Source organism: Puma concolor, chromosome C1 (assembly GCF_028749965.1).
Source record: "Puma concolor isolate L17-30 chromosome C1, mPumCon1.1.hap2, whole genome shotgun sequence".
NCBI classification, from domain to species: Eukaryota; Metazoa; Chordata; class Mammalia; order Carnivora; family Felidae; genus Puma; species Puma concolor.
In genome coordinates this window covers 154,256,021-154,270,270 of record NC_141674.1, presented here as the reverse complement: position 1 = coordinate 154,270,270, position 14,250 = coordinate 154,256,021, and the positions used below count along the sequence as shown (strand labels likewise).

Genomic DNA, 14,250 nt, shown 5'->3' with positions numbered 1-14,250 from the left:
TGGAAGTGGACTGGCCTTACCTGGAAGAGCTCTGATGGTCAGGATGCACAATTCCCTGAGCTGAGCTCAACAGCCTGTAGACATGGGTCATAAGAGTCCTCTGCTGGCTATGGCTCAGGTGACTTGAGGGCAGTTTGCTGGGGAGAGTTCAGCAAACCACTGAGAGAAATCTACTAGAAACAGTCTGACAATAAATTAAGGGAAAATTCAATGGCAACATTCCAAAAGCTATAAAAGCAACCCGCTAAAAATTAGAGGCTTGCATGGATCCATAAGGAGAATTCTTGGCAGTCTGGTGAGAACACTAATTTTCTTTTTTCATTTTCTTTTCTTTTTCTTTTTCTTTGGTTCTTGTGTTTTGTTGTTGTTGTTGTTGTTGTTGTTGTTGTTGTTGTTTTGGTTTGCTTTTTTGCTATTTGTTCCAGAACAGCATACGAATGGTACGAAAACACTGTCAACTTTTAAAATACATACTGTATAAAATATATTTATGCTGCTTTGAAATCATGCACACTGAAAATATTATCTTTTAGAATTCTAACAGTATGTATAGTTCAAAGTTAACTAGGATAGAAATAAGTTTGGTTTACCTTCTGTATATTTTCCTATTATTAGGATAATTGAAGTGGAGGGACTGAAAGACAATTTAATACATGAAATTTCTTTTATGAATAAAAATCAAATCAGTTCTTCAGAACTAAAAGAAAAACAACAACAACACCAATTTGGTCTGGAAATTGATTTAATTTTGTTCCTCTCTGGGCAAAAACACTATTGATTTTCAATTTAGTATCAGTATTGAAGAAAATTCATCCTCAACTCTTTATCATTGCCCTAAAAAGTCTGTTTACTCATTATTCATTTACTTATTTATATCAACCAGGGTTAAGTGAATAAAATTTGAGAGTTTATACCTACTAATAGGTATAAATATCATTTATAAAATTATATCTCTCTGATGCCAACTGGAGATAAAAGGGGAAAAATGCCAAAAAAAAAAAAACGCTATGATATTTATGTTGCAAATTTTTGCTTTTTTAATTGTGATTTTTATTTGGGATGTACTAACAAGTTTGAATGATGTTGATGTATAGGTTAATCAAACAAGTACTGACCCACACTACTAGTTGTCAGACTAGTATTTTAGTATTATTAGAAAGTTACAAAAGAGGGACAAGGTACACTCTTTACTTTGCAGGAGCTTATCATCTCAAATGTATTCCAATTACTATCTATTTCATTTCTAATCAAGTTAAATTAAGAAGTAAACCATACTGTACCTTAAACCCAAAACAATATGATTATTATGTATTCTTCCCCAAGTAGTGAGCACTAGGTAATTACAATTCAAATGGTCAAAGTTGAAAGGTCTTTTTTCTTTTATAATAATATTTGGAGGAATTAAGAAATGTTTAAAGTAGAAAAAGGAGATATGAAAATTGGAATACAAATATTAAAAAAAAAGAATAAAAGCCTCCCTCTAGACGAGGTTCTTTTGGAGTTTGTATTTTGTTACACTAATGTGTTATTTATTTTAGATAATGCATAGTGAAAAAAAGCTTAAGTTTTGTAACTAAGAAGACCAAGAAAAGGCATAAGTTCTCTTGCATTATTGGAATGAGGCTATTTTAAAATCAGCCAGGTGTACTTTCTGATCTTTGGTACGCAGGACAAGGCAGATGGAAACCTGCTATTTTCCCTGGAGTATTTTGGTAGAACACCCTTACATTTTGGGATGAGGACATGATACAAGATAATTTGGCTGCTTTCAGGAAAATCTGTTTACTAGTGGAAAATTATGTTATGAGATAATAATAGGGTAAAATTTACAATGCTTGCAAAACATGTATTGATATTTAATCAGGCTGATGTTTAAACAGCTGATCCTATGAAATTTTACACAGATACTGGATTCTCCAGGTATTATTCTAGACATAGTCAAAGGCTCTGCCATATTACTTTTCAAGTAACAGTATCAAAATAGTGTGAGGTTTCTTCAATGCTTAACTTTAAAATGTTAGCACTTCTGCTCTGTTGAAATAACTACACTGAATCTGGGCTTTTATGGCATTACGAATAAAACATTTCCAGGCATTTCTTTTGTTCCTTCGTCATTGTGGAGGATGAACATAAACAGGCCGTCATAATTATATGATTTACAAACAAAATAGTGCATGATCTTCACACAGTGGAAAGTATTTTAACTTAAATATAATGTTACTTTATAACTAAGTTTATGCAAAATAAGTTATTAATAATATTCTCTTAGGGGATCTTTGCTGCTTACCATATCTACAGTTCTGCATGAAGGATAAGACATATCTATAGTTCTGCATGAAGAAATTAAATTAAAAATATGTAATTAACATTTGTTTAGCATCTTACATCTTATAAAATATATTCACATACATTTTCCAACTAAATCTACATATCTACAGTTCTGCATGAAGAAATTAAATTAAAAATGTGTAATTAACGTTTGTTTAGCAGCTTACATCTTATAAAATATATTCACATACATTTTCCAACTAAATCCTTATGCCAAACTGTGAAGCACCTAAGGAATGTAATTTATCAGCACTATAATAAAAAGAAGCAGAAATTCATAATCAGTGACTTTTATAAGGTCCTATCATACAGTTAGTAATCTGCTGAGAATAGAAATCAGCTCAACTCTGATTTTAATGCTTATGTGCTTTCCAACACAAAATTTTGCCAGCCTCAAAATTAGAGATTCATAGACATTAACGTCTAGATTGAAGTTGATGGATCATTCAGGAAACAAGAAGTTTGGTATATAATCGCTAACTTGTTAAGGTAAGGTCTAGATAAACATGGGCCTGTGTATTCTAAACTTGATCGAGTAAAAATAAGTTTGAATGCAGGTAGTTTCAGGCATGGTACAATTTTTATTTAAAGCAAGTTGGCTTTTTGTTTCCCTCATGCTCGTGCCTCCTTATCACAATATGGCTGCTGCAGCTCAAGACACTGTCTTTTTGCACATCCATGTTCCAAGCACAAAGAAAGAAGTAATGGCAAAAACAGAACTTTTCTTGGAAAATAAACCATTTTTCTCAGCACATTTCTACTTATACCTGAATGAGCAGAATTGAAACACACTATCAGTCTTAGCAGTAGCACTTTCTCAGAAAGTAAATACCTGGCCTTTGCCAGTCTCTGCAGTGGTAGATGAACAAGGGGAAAAGCTTGGGGCGCCTGAGGGCTACTGAGTTATAGGGTCTGTCACACAACAGAATGGCAGAAAACAAACAAACAAACAAACAGCAGAAACTATCCCTGCTCTCAAGAAGTCCACATTCTAGTACCAGAAATAAAAATATGTACATGAAAGGCCATAACACATTGGAGGAAGTGAAGTGCGCATTACTTATAGAAATGAATATTAAAGAGGTCTAGGTACTCAGAGAAGGGAATAGTTATAATTCTCCTGCTCATACCTTTTCTCCTTACATTTTGACCAACTATTCTCAGGAGTTGCATCATAACAATGAACTGAGGAAAAGTAGCAAATAACAACGAACTGAGGAAAAGAAAAAGAATGTTCTGGCTTACAGAACAGAAATAAACCATAAGTGGATCCTGGAACTTAAACCAATTTCATCAGGGTTCTGTCCTTCTCTATCTCTCAGCTCTGCTTTTTCTGAGCAGGCTTTGTTCCCAGGAATGTTTCTCTGATGTGATTGCAAAAATAATTGGCAGGTCTAGGTTTATTTGTCCTTTAAGCCTAGCAATCTCAGAGAAAATAAAAGTATACTCCTTTCCTGTAGCCGTCAAGAGTCAAAGCCCTGGGGATACTCGGATTGGCCTGGTCTGGTCACATGCCCATTGACCCTGACCTGATCACCCATCACTATGACCAGGGGTATGGTGAATCTGATTGGCAAACCTCGATCAGATGATAACTTGTGTGTTAGGAGTGTGTGTGTGTGTGTGTGTGTGTGTGTGTGTGTGTGTGCGCTGTGTGTTGTGTGTGTGTGTGTGGCAGATGGAGGTGAGGTGCAGGATAATAAAGACTACTGATTAACCACCTCCGGTCAAAAGGAGCCTTCCCTAAATGGAAAAAAAGATTATAAACAGACTGAAAATGACAAATACCCTACACAATAGGTACTCTACATTCTAAGGATGGGAGCAGTGAGTTTTCACACACCTCAGTCCCACAGAACCTGAGCGGAAAGATGCTTACACAGAACTGCTTGGTTAGCAGGCTAGTCCCTGCATTGTTTGTCCCAGCATGGCTCAGGGTTGCTCAGGTGAGCGGCATGTTGTCATTCCTGGCACTTAACCTGTTGCAGGAAAACAGGAATCTGCATTTTGCCATCTATCGAAAATATATCCCTCAAACACGAGGACACACGAGGCCGTTTGTGTGCCAAAGGAATTCGTGATATTAAATTTATCGAATGCAATTAATCCCATAATTCTACTCACTCACTGTACCTGAGAAGCATACTAGATTCCATGTATTCATGCTAGATATTTTATTTTCATTTGATCACATTTTATAGAATGTGTTATCTATCCTGAACACACACACAGACACTTACTCTACAACTTTCCTTGACCCTAATTTTCCTTTTCCTCAGATGAGTGGGCTATTCCTGCTGCCACCATTTATCATAACTGTTTTTCTTCTTAGACTTCTATAATGTGGCTTCGATTCTTAATGCTCTTTTGAAACTTCACTCTGGAGTTCACCTAATTCAGTGGCCCCATCTCAGTCCAAATTTTCCTCGACCTTTACATGGCATTTTTTTCCTGTTAATCAACTTCTCCTTCTTTCCTCTGTTGGCTTCCATTATGGCCCTCCAGAATTTGACTCTAAATTACCCATCCAACATGGTGACCTGCTTCTCACTATCCCAGAAATAAACTCCCTTCACAAAACTCTTGCTGAATCTTCTGTTTTGGAATGTCTTCTCCAATCTAAATGCTACCTTTTCCTTCAGGTTGCACATCACAGTTTGCCAAACATTCCAGTCTGCAGAACTTTTTCCCTTCATATGACTTCATTTTTATGAGTATCAATCGTTCTGATAATTATTGCATGAGAATCATCTTATTGTTAATATTGTCAATAATCTGAGAATGAGAACATTTTACTTCATTTGTTTTCTGAGTTAGTCCTAAGTCATTCTTGAGCACATCATAAGTACATTACAGCCATGTTTTGAATTAACTTTGTCCTTTAATGTTTAATATTTCTGTGAAGACACAGAAATTTTGTTGGAGTAGCAGAACATGTCTAAATTTAAGAGTAATAAAATGAAAAAAAATAGTGAACTATGTAAATTTAACTCTCATGTCCCTAAATGCAAAATTTCTGGGAAAGAAAGGTGTGTAATGGCATATCTCAAGGGATGAATATATTCCAGAAACATCAAAGAATAACACTTTAATCTTCAGAGCAATTAATATCCATCTCAAAAATTAAACCCTCCAAAATTAATATTGGCAGCACATATTACAGTCACTTAATATTTTAACATTTCTACATTTTAATAAGATTTTAATAATATGAAAATAAAGCCATTATAAAAGGCAGTTTACATTCTCACTAATTCTACGTGATTTAGAACTTCATATATAGCAAAAAAGCTAAAGGATAGAACGGATTAAGGGATAGAAAGTGTTTTAATTAAGAGCAAATATCCAAGCAAGAAAGTATGCAACTCAAATTTGAATTTCAATATCTCTAAATACATTAATAGAAGTAAAAATATTTCTGCCAGTTAAACATGCCTGATTAAATTTGTCTCAAAACACAGCTTTTCTTGAAACAATCTACTTTTGCAAATGTAAAGATCCCAGGCCTCTCCTTGTCTAGTGTTTCAATGACTGAAAAAGTCTGGTTCATACTCTATGCCTTCGTTGTGATAAAACACAACGTTCGTTGTTTCAAACCTCAACTCTTAAATTTCCTTCAACTTCCTTTGCTGTTGTGTGCATTTTAAAAGTGTGACAAGCAGCATTTTCTCAGCCTAAATTCCTGTGACTTTTGAACGCAGGTTCCTCTCACTGGCTACTGAAACAATCCCAAGAGTTGAGTTGTTTCTTGTTTCGCTAAAATGCATTCTTTGCATGTTTATATTACACATGAAGCTCATGAAAACCTTCACTGGAAATATTTAAAAAGTAAAATACATTTACTATTATCTTACACAGCAGTCCCAGATCTTACAAAAGAATCTCAATTTTCTATGTTCACTAATGTAGGACCCAGCTTTTTTTTTTTCTTTTCTTTTTCTTTTCTTTTTTTTTATAAGGCCATCTAAGGATACTGAAAGGAAACCCTAGTTTTAAAAGATCTCCCAGTTTTTCATAATGTTGTCTCTTAACTGGGAATCGTGGAGACAGGACCTTCACCAAAAAGTTTACCTCCTTTTCTCCATTGTCCATTTATAAGAAGTCTATTTTTCAGTTTTATTGTCTAATTCATGTTTAGAGGGCAGTTATAAAAATAGACTGGCTTTATAACTGAAAGAAATAAAATATTCAGCTCTGATAATTAAATTAATTCAGTGTGCTCCTATCTCTCAATAGAAACTTGTGTGTATTTCTGAACCATTCAAATTCCTACCACACTTCCTGTGTTTTTTTGTTGATGCTTCACTCCTTTGCTAGTGTGCCCATTATTTGTGTGAGATCATTCCTTGGAATGCATCTCACTCCTTGTTTTATACCCTTAACACAGTGCCCATAACTTTCACATAGGACTTCTTTGATAAATGAATGAAGGAACAAATGATCGGTCATTTTATTGTATGAAATTACCAAGTGGTTTCATTCATTCCAGAAATGATCCAGTTGTATGGTCTTGAATTCTGTTGTGTTAATAACACCAAAAATTCCTAAGAAAATTTCGGAGACACAAGAGTGTCTCTGAAGATCAGCAATATTTTTGACCAGGACGTCATTTTAGGAAATAGCAAAAAGTGTTTGCAACTATATTTTGTGTATCAGAAAGTGTTTTGCTATCCTTATTCTTCAACATTCATTTATAATTCATTTATCACTTACCTGACACAAATGTTTCCTTTCTTTTCTTTCTTAGCTAAAATGTTAGCATCTATATAGCTTCCAGCTATAGTAGTATCTGATTTTAATACTATGCAGTTTAACAGATTTTGCTGTTTGATAAAATCGCTTTTAAATTAATATATTTTGTCTGTCTTGGCTTATAAAGTATCTCATTATTTAAAAGAGATTCATAGAATATTCTTTAAAACAGATATTTTCAACTGAAATGAAACAAATAATATATATTTGCTATAGGAAGTATACCTCATTCCACTTCCTTCGAAATTATGCAATTTTCACTACTCACTTTCTTGGTAACAGTCTTAGCAAGGATTTAAACCGAATAGTGAACAATAAACCTAGTTGTCAATAACTTCATAGATAATTGTTTTTGAAATTTCTTTTTAAAAATTACTTAGGATAAAAAAAAAGGTGCAGAAATTGAAGAGTTGTGTCCTTATAGTAGATCGGAAAGCAGAAAGAATATAGCAATAAAGCAAGCTATGGGAAACTAGAAAATGTCAAATCTTAAGGAATAATTATTAGCATTGTGCTTGACACCAAATTTTACTTATTGAAGGCTTAACATATGCTAGGTACTCTCATAAATGTTTCACATGAACTAACTCATTTAATCTTCGTATAACATTAGAAGATAAGTGTTATTACCATTATCATTCCCACTTTACAGATGAGGAAACTGAGACTACAAAAGATCATATGGTAAAGTCAAGGGCTCAGGCCCAACACCCCTTTCCTTTTCTGTAAGGAATTATGCCATTTGGGGGCATAATAGGCCCAACAGCATTCATTAGGAGTCATAGACCACCTTGTGACTGCCTGCTAATGCCATAGTCTTGTGACCCACCAGCTTACGTCTAGTCCAAGTCTCATGCTGGGTCTGTGGGTGCTCGCTATGGTTTGCAAATTTAATGAGTCAATTCTTTCATATCTTTAAGACTTAGGCAACATCATATGAAGTACCCCATTACTACAAAGGCTACTTTGGGTCTAGAAGAAACCAGACTTGATCTGGGGCATGTCTGTATAAGCTTCAAAAATTAGAACCTAGTATATTGCAAAGCTAGGCAGGCCACAATTTACTTCCCTGAGCCCAGATTATACAATTAGACCCTACAGCTCCAGAGCAGATCACTAAGCCCAGAGATTTGCAATGATGTGTAATGCTCTGGTTTAGACTAGAATTGGTCTGGTTTAGAATAGAACTCCTGTGTAGGCCTAGGATGGTGAGAAGGAGTGGGCAGTCTTTCTGAACAAGCCACAGTGATGACTTTTTAGATTCATAACTGGTCATGATACATATACGTGTATTCTATAGTTTCCTCGAACCAAATGGTTTCCAGAGCCATTCAGACAACTAAATACCACAATTAAATAATACAGGATATAAGGGGAATTTTGCATGTGCTCAGCCAAAGAGAATATTGATCTCACATTAATAACACAAAAAGTCTGGATAATCTACAAAACTATAATTTTCCCTAAGTCCATCAGAGAGAGCTGAGTTCATGAAAAAACCAAGCAAACTGGATTCCAGAGTGACAACTCCTCCAAGGAGGCACACATACACACACACACGAATTTCACCTGAATGGGAAAAGTGGAGGCCATACCATAGGTCCAGGAAGTAAGTTAAAATTTTAATGAATTGTTGAAGGCCAACTATAAACTAGAATATAGCTTGAAATATCTAGGAATCCCAGAAACAAGGAAAATTCATACTTTATCATAAGTCCATGGGACTCCATTAAGTGTTCACAAGACTCAGGATGAAAGCAAAAGATGCTGTATGTCAGAGACAATCAGCAGCTGCTATGGAACAGGCACAAAGGCTTTCTTACTTCACTAGACCCACTGCTAATAGGAAGGAAAAGCCATCCACCACTGGGATGGGGAACAGCAGACCCTCTGACCTGCAGCTTCTAACACCCAGGCAGAAATGCACTGCTTCTGGGGAAGAGGTAGAAGGAAACACATGTACCATAAAAAGTAGAAAAACAAAAACACCAAAACACTTTGCCCCCAAGAAAGGGATCGGCAGCCATATTAAGCCCAGGATGTTTTACTGAATAGCAGGTCGCCCACCTAAGACCAACAATAGACAGAGGCAGGTGTTGTAAGAATTCTAAGCAAGCCCCACTTTCACAATTTGGATAGACAGGGCCTGGTTAAGATGGGCTGGAGGTGGATACCAGACATACAGAAACACATCCGAGCATGGCTGCCTCGGTCTAGAGCACGTTTCAGAAATGAAAGAATTGTTTAAAAATAATAGGGAAATTCTAAAGTTCAAGAACGAAACCAATGTTGCCACATATTGCTTCTAATCTTTGGTAAACGCTGAATAATATTTTCAAAACAAGATAAACACTAAAGAGGGTGTTTTCTGACCACTGGCTACAAAATTAAGTAACGTTTTCAATACGATGAGTTATAGTTCAAAGGAAATGTGTTTACATACATTATGCGATCTGATCCTCAAAAATATCTTCACCAGATAGAGTGGTTTAGGAAAAAAAAAGGAAAAAACATTGGATAGTGACTCAGGGATTTCAGCTTTAGTCTATACTAACTACAACTGTCTGATGAGATCTCCTACATTGCTCTGAGCTATGATTTCTTTAGTTGCAAAATGAAAAGTTTTAAACAAAGTCAGTGGATCCCCAACTTTTGTATAGAGAACTACTTGGAATAATTATAAAATGCAGACCCCAAGGCCCTTCTACACCAGACATTGCTTAGTCAGTAGGTCCTGGTGTTGCCCAAACAATCTGACACAGGTGGTCTCAAGTGTAGACTTAGAGAAAGATGCCAAACTCAGTGATATCTGATGCCCCTTTGGGTCTAAAGCAGGACACATATGATTGTCACTGTTGTACAGGTCAGTAGGTGAGGGCTACAGATGAAGTAACTAGGTTGGGAGTCACAGAGATAGTGAGTGAATAAATACAAATAATATCTTCATATCCCTAGTTCAATGTTTTTTCTCTTAAATTATTTTGCACACCATGACAAAGATTGCCTCGTCACTTACTGTTGTGTCTCCCTTTTTCCCTTAAATATTTAGACAAACTGGATTTCCCAGTCAGCCTTATGACCGAAGTTCAACCAATAAAATGTAGGTCGAAATAATGAACTCCAATTCATATTTGTCCTTAAAAGTCTCCCAGGCATCATCCTCCATATTCTTTCACAATTTAAAAATGACTAGAGATACCTATGAGCACCTAGAGATAAGATCACCAGATGGAATGGGCCCGGGTCCCTGAGTGACTGCCTGGTGCACAGTCTTCACCACTTGGGCCCCCACAAGACTTTCAACGGATTGTTCTGTGAACAAGAAATAGGTCTGTGTTGTGCGAAGCCACTGAGAAACTAGGTGGCTATTAGCAATCAGTCCACCAAAGACTTAACTCTCCCACATTATAACTCTGCAGAGGTATAAGATGACAATAACATACAACTTGGAGATGTTCACCTATATTACTTTTTTTCTTTAATGTTTATTTAGTTTTGATAGTGTGAGTGCACTTGCAAGTGGGAGAAGGGCAGAAAGAGGAAGACAGAGGATCCAAAGCTGGCTCCATGCTGACAGCAGAGAGCTTGATGTGGGGCTGGAACTCACAGAATTGCAAGATCTGAGCCGAATCCTGATGCTTAACTGACTGAGTCACCCTGGCGCCCCAACCTATACTTTTTGTTCTGTTTCTTTCATTCTGTCTTTCTTACTCAGGTACATCCCTTTTCTTTTCCCAGGGTGGATGGTCTAAGGATTGGAGGGTGGCCTTGGGGTGAGGATTGGTGGGGTGTGGGGGGGGGGGGTGGGGGGTGGGAAGCAGCTGGACAATAAAAGAAATTAGCTTATGGATCTGCCTTGTTTTACTGACAAAAGCCTAAGGCCAGAACAAGGAGAGTTTGTGACTGTAGGTAGATGGTTGTAGTCCAAAAGAGGAAGAAAAATGGCTTTCCCAAAGTTTGAAAAGAAGGTCCCGCAAGCTGCGCCAGAAGTATTTTTCCTGTCCTTATCCTTCACCCTTGGAAGGAACTTTAGTTGACTAGGTATGGTAGGGTCCCCACCCTAAAGAAAGAAAAAAAAAAAAAAAACCCTCAAGGCAACCTGGCTATATGCATACCTGACAACATCCCTCAGGACCTTGTAACAAGAGACCACATAATCAGACTGCATGTTTGTGTGTTACCATATATGGGAGACAAAGAAGTAGAAAATGTATAAAAAACTACACTACATGGCGTTTGGGGCTCAGTTCTTTGGGTACAGACCCAACTGAGCCGTGCTGGCATGAAGAAAGCTGCTTCCTGGAGAGAAAGGCCTCGGTGTCACGACTCGTGGGGGAATCCTGTTACATAGGAACTGCCGAATCTGCATCTCTGCCCCCTAAGGCTTGCTTCCCCAGAATACTGGAAGCCTTACTGATCCACAAAGAGGAGGAATCAACAGAGAAATCAGCCTGCCCCAGGAACCCTTGAGAGTCATTGGTTTAGCTGTGTGTTTCCCTTTCACTTCTAAGCATATCACAGAATCTCTCCAGTTAGTGGATAAATACCACAGTTCCCTCTCTCCTCCTCAGGTGGAATACTTTTTTGTCAGCATTTCCATGTAAGATGAAACGCCTATCTTCCATGGGCTTAACAGCATGCACTCTACCGTCTTCTTTTTCCTGTATTCTGTTTCTCCGTCATACCCACTAGTGTTTTCCACACTTCCCAATAAACTCCTTGAATTTACATCTTTGTTTCAAGGTCTGATCCTGAAAGAATCCAGACTAAGACAGAAACAAAGAAACCTGTGGATCCGAAGGCAGGGGTAACCTGTATTTACTTCTAGACCAAAGATACAGGTGGTGGTGTTGAAAACCTACCTCTGTGTTTTGAAACCAAAATAGAACGTGAAGACAGAGTTTGGGATAAAAAAGGAACAATAGCTTTATTGCTTTGCAGGACGATGGAGGCTGCAGCAGGCTGAGGCAATCCTCACCACCCCAACCCCACCCAAGGGCTAGGGTGGGTTATAGGGAAATACAGGATCTAGCCGAATTTCTAAAGGAGTTGTGTATGCACTGGCAGCCTTGTTCCTTGTGTCTTTAAGGTGGTATCAGATTCCTGAAACAAAAGTCTAAAAAGGGAAGGGTAAGGTTTTCAGAAGAGAGGAAAAATGTCACTCAGTTCAAAATCGAGCCTCGGGAAAGCCTTAGTGCCGCCATTTTGATTTTTGTTCAACTTAACGTTGGAGCGGTTTCAGGGGTGCTGCAAGAACTGAACATTTCATTGGATCTGGGAGCAGAATGGCTTGCACCTTGTTTCTTGAAAGAAACCAATGATGATGATGGCAAGACCCTGGGGATGAAATGCTTTCATGGTGTGTTTAGGTAAGCAGGGCCGTAGGCAAATTCACAAAATACCCATGCCCAAAGTTTGACGTAAAAGTTGCCAAAGGATAGGGCACCTGGGTGACTCAGTTGATTAAGTGTCCGACTCTTGATTTCGGTTCAGGTCATTATCTCATGGTTTGTGAGATCAAGGCCTGCACAGGGCTCCATGCTGACAGCACGGATCCTGCTTAAGATTCTCTCTCTCCCTCTCTTTGCCCCTCCCCCGCTCTCTCTCTCTCTCAAAATAAATAAATAAATATTTAAAAAAAAATTTTTTAAGTTGCCAAGAGCTGAAAAACCTGAAGGAGTCCTATACACCTGATGACTCAGCCACATCCTAGATGCACAAATGAATGAGGCCTATAGTCTGCCTAAAACCTTGGCATAGTGTAAGATTAAGGACTGGGGCTTAATCTGGAGTGGGATCAGAATAGGAAGAACCAGAAAAAACTGATTAAGTCTTCTTAGCTCAGTGGCTGGAGGCTTAAAGATAAAGATGACATTTTATTGGAGATGTTAAAGAAAATTATATTTCTTGCACACTTGAGTTTGAAAATTAAGATTCACACCTCTTATAATACTGTGGTGTGTTGAATTATAATTTACTATCATTCACTCCTTCCTTTTCTATAAAACTTTTAATTCATTTTGTGGGAAAAGTCATTAATCCTGCCTCTGTGATTTTGGATTTGGCTTTAAGACATATTTTGAGCAATAGAATATGAAGAGACCTGCTAAATGTCATATTGGAGCAGAATATTTAAGAGGAAATTTGTGTTTCCATTTAGGAGCTATTGCATCAGCTTGGGTCCCAGAATGAGGAGACATGTAGAGCCCAAATGAGCTTTCCAGAAACATACACGTAATGTGAATGAAAACACATGTTTGATGTTCAAGCCACTGTCATGAAGGGGATGCTTATTAGCGCAGCAAAGCTGACCAACACAGTACAATAGAAAAATCAGATCAAGACAACCAAGAACAAGCTGAAATGCATGAATCACTGTGGAACCTCCTAAGGATGGGGCCCAAATTCCAGTTTGCTGTTCAGCATTGTCGATGTTCAGCATCCCAAATCTATCACATTCTTCCTCTCTGAAATTCATGAAATAGTTCCACTAACAATGCAATGGAAAAGAGCCATATATAGGGGTGGATAGAAGGGATGCAAAGACTAACACTATTTTAAAGCTCTCTGTGAGGAAGTTTTGATCTCATTATCATGAAAAGTTGGAAGGCATTCTCTTTTTAAATGATTGTAAAGTTTAAAATGCAAGTTGGGAATTCACATGAATGCCTAGAACTATGAGTCACTGAAAAATCCTGGAAATGCTGTTAAAAGAATTCCATGCCCCTTCCCCCATGTAGGCCTTTCTCAAAGCATTCTGAGTCTGCAATGTGAGGGTCCACGGAGGGAGGGAGGAGACGTTCAAGTTCTCATGCAGTATTTGTAAATCTCTAAGGACGTACAAGCTTTCCCCTATACATTGAAAGCTTATTTTAGAATGACTTTTTCCATATTCACTTTAAAAATCAAAATAGTTGTCAGATAACAGATTAAAAGAATAAGTAGCTTAGTCTGGTAAGAGGACTATGTATTCTTTTATGCCATAAGGGCATTATTTAGTGTTGGGTTTCAGCATACCTCTGCTAAATGACACCATCATGGCCTAAAACAGAAACAATTATCTTTCGTTTTCTTCATGTGGATTGTTTGAGTTGTAGTTTTAAGTGAGCCAAGTTTTGTTTTTGGTTTATTGACAGCACCTGAAGTGTTTACCATCATTTATTTTGTATA

At 37.3% G+C, this 14,250-nt stretch overlaps 1 long non-coding RNA gene across 1 annotated transcript in view; it reads left to right on the top strand.

Moving 5' to 3' along the window:
- Positions 1-73: 73 nt before the first annotated feature.
- The window catches only part of LOC147578507 (uncharacterized), a 19,116-nt gene continuing 4,939 nt past the window's right edge, over positions 74-14,250 (top strand). Inside the window, exons 1-3 of the long non-coding RNA XR_015255274.1 lie at positions 74-295; positions 10,583-10,795; positions 12,323-12,449. This is a non-coding gene — a long non-coding RNA (uncharacterized LOC147578507). The remainder of the gene's footprint in view (positions 296-10,582; positions 10,796-12,322; positions 12,450-14,250) is intronic.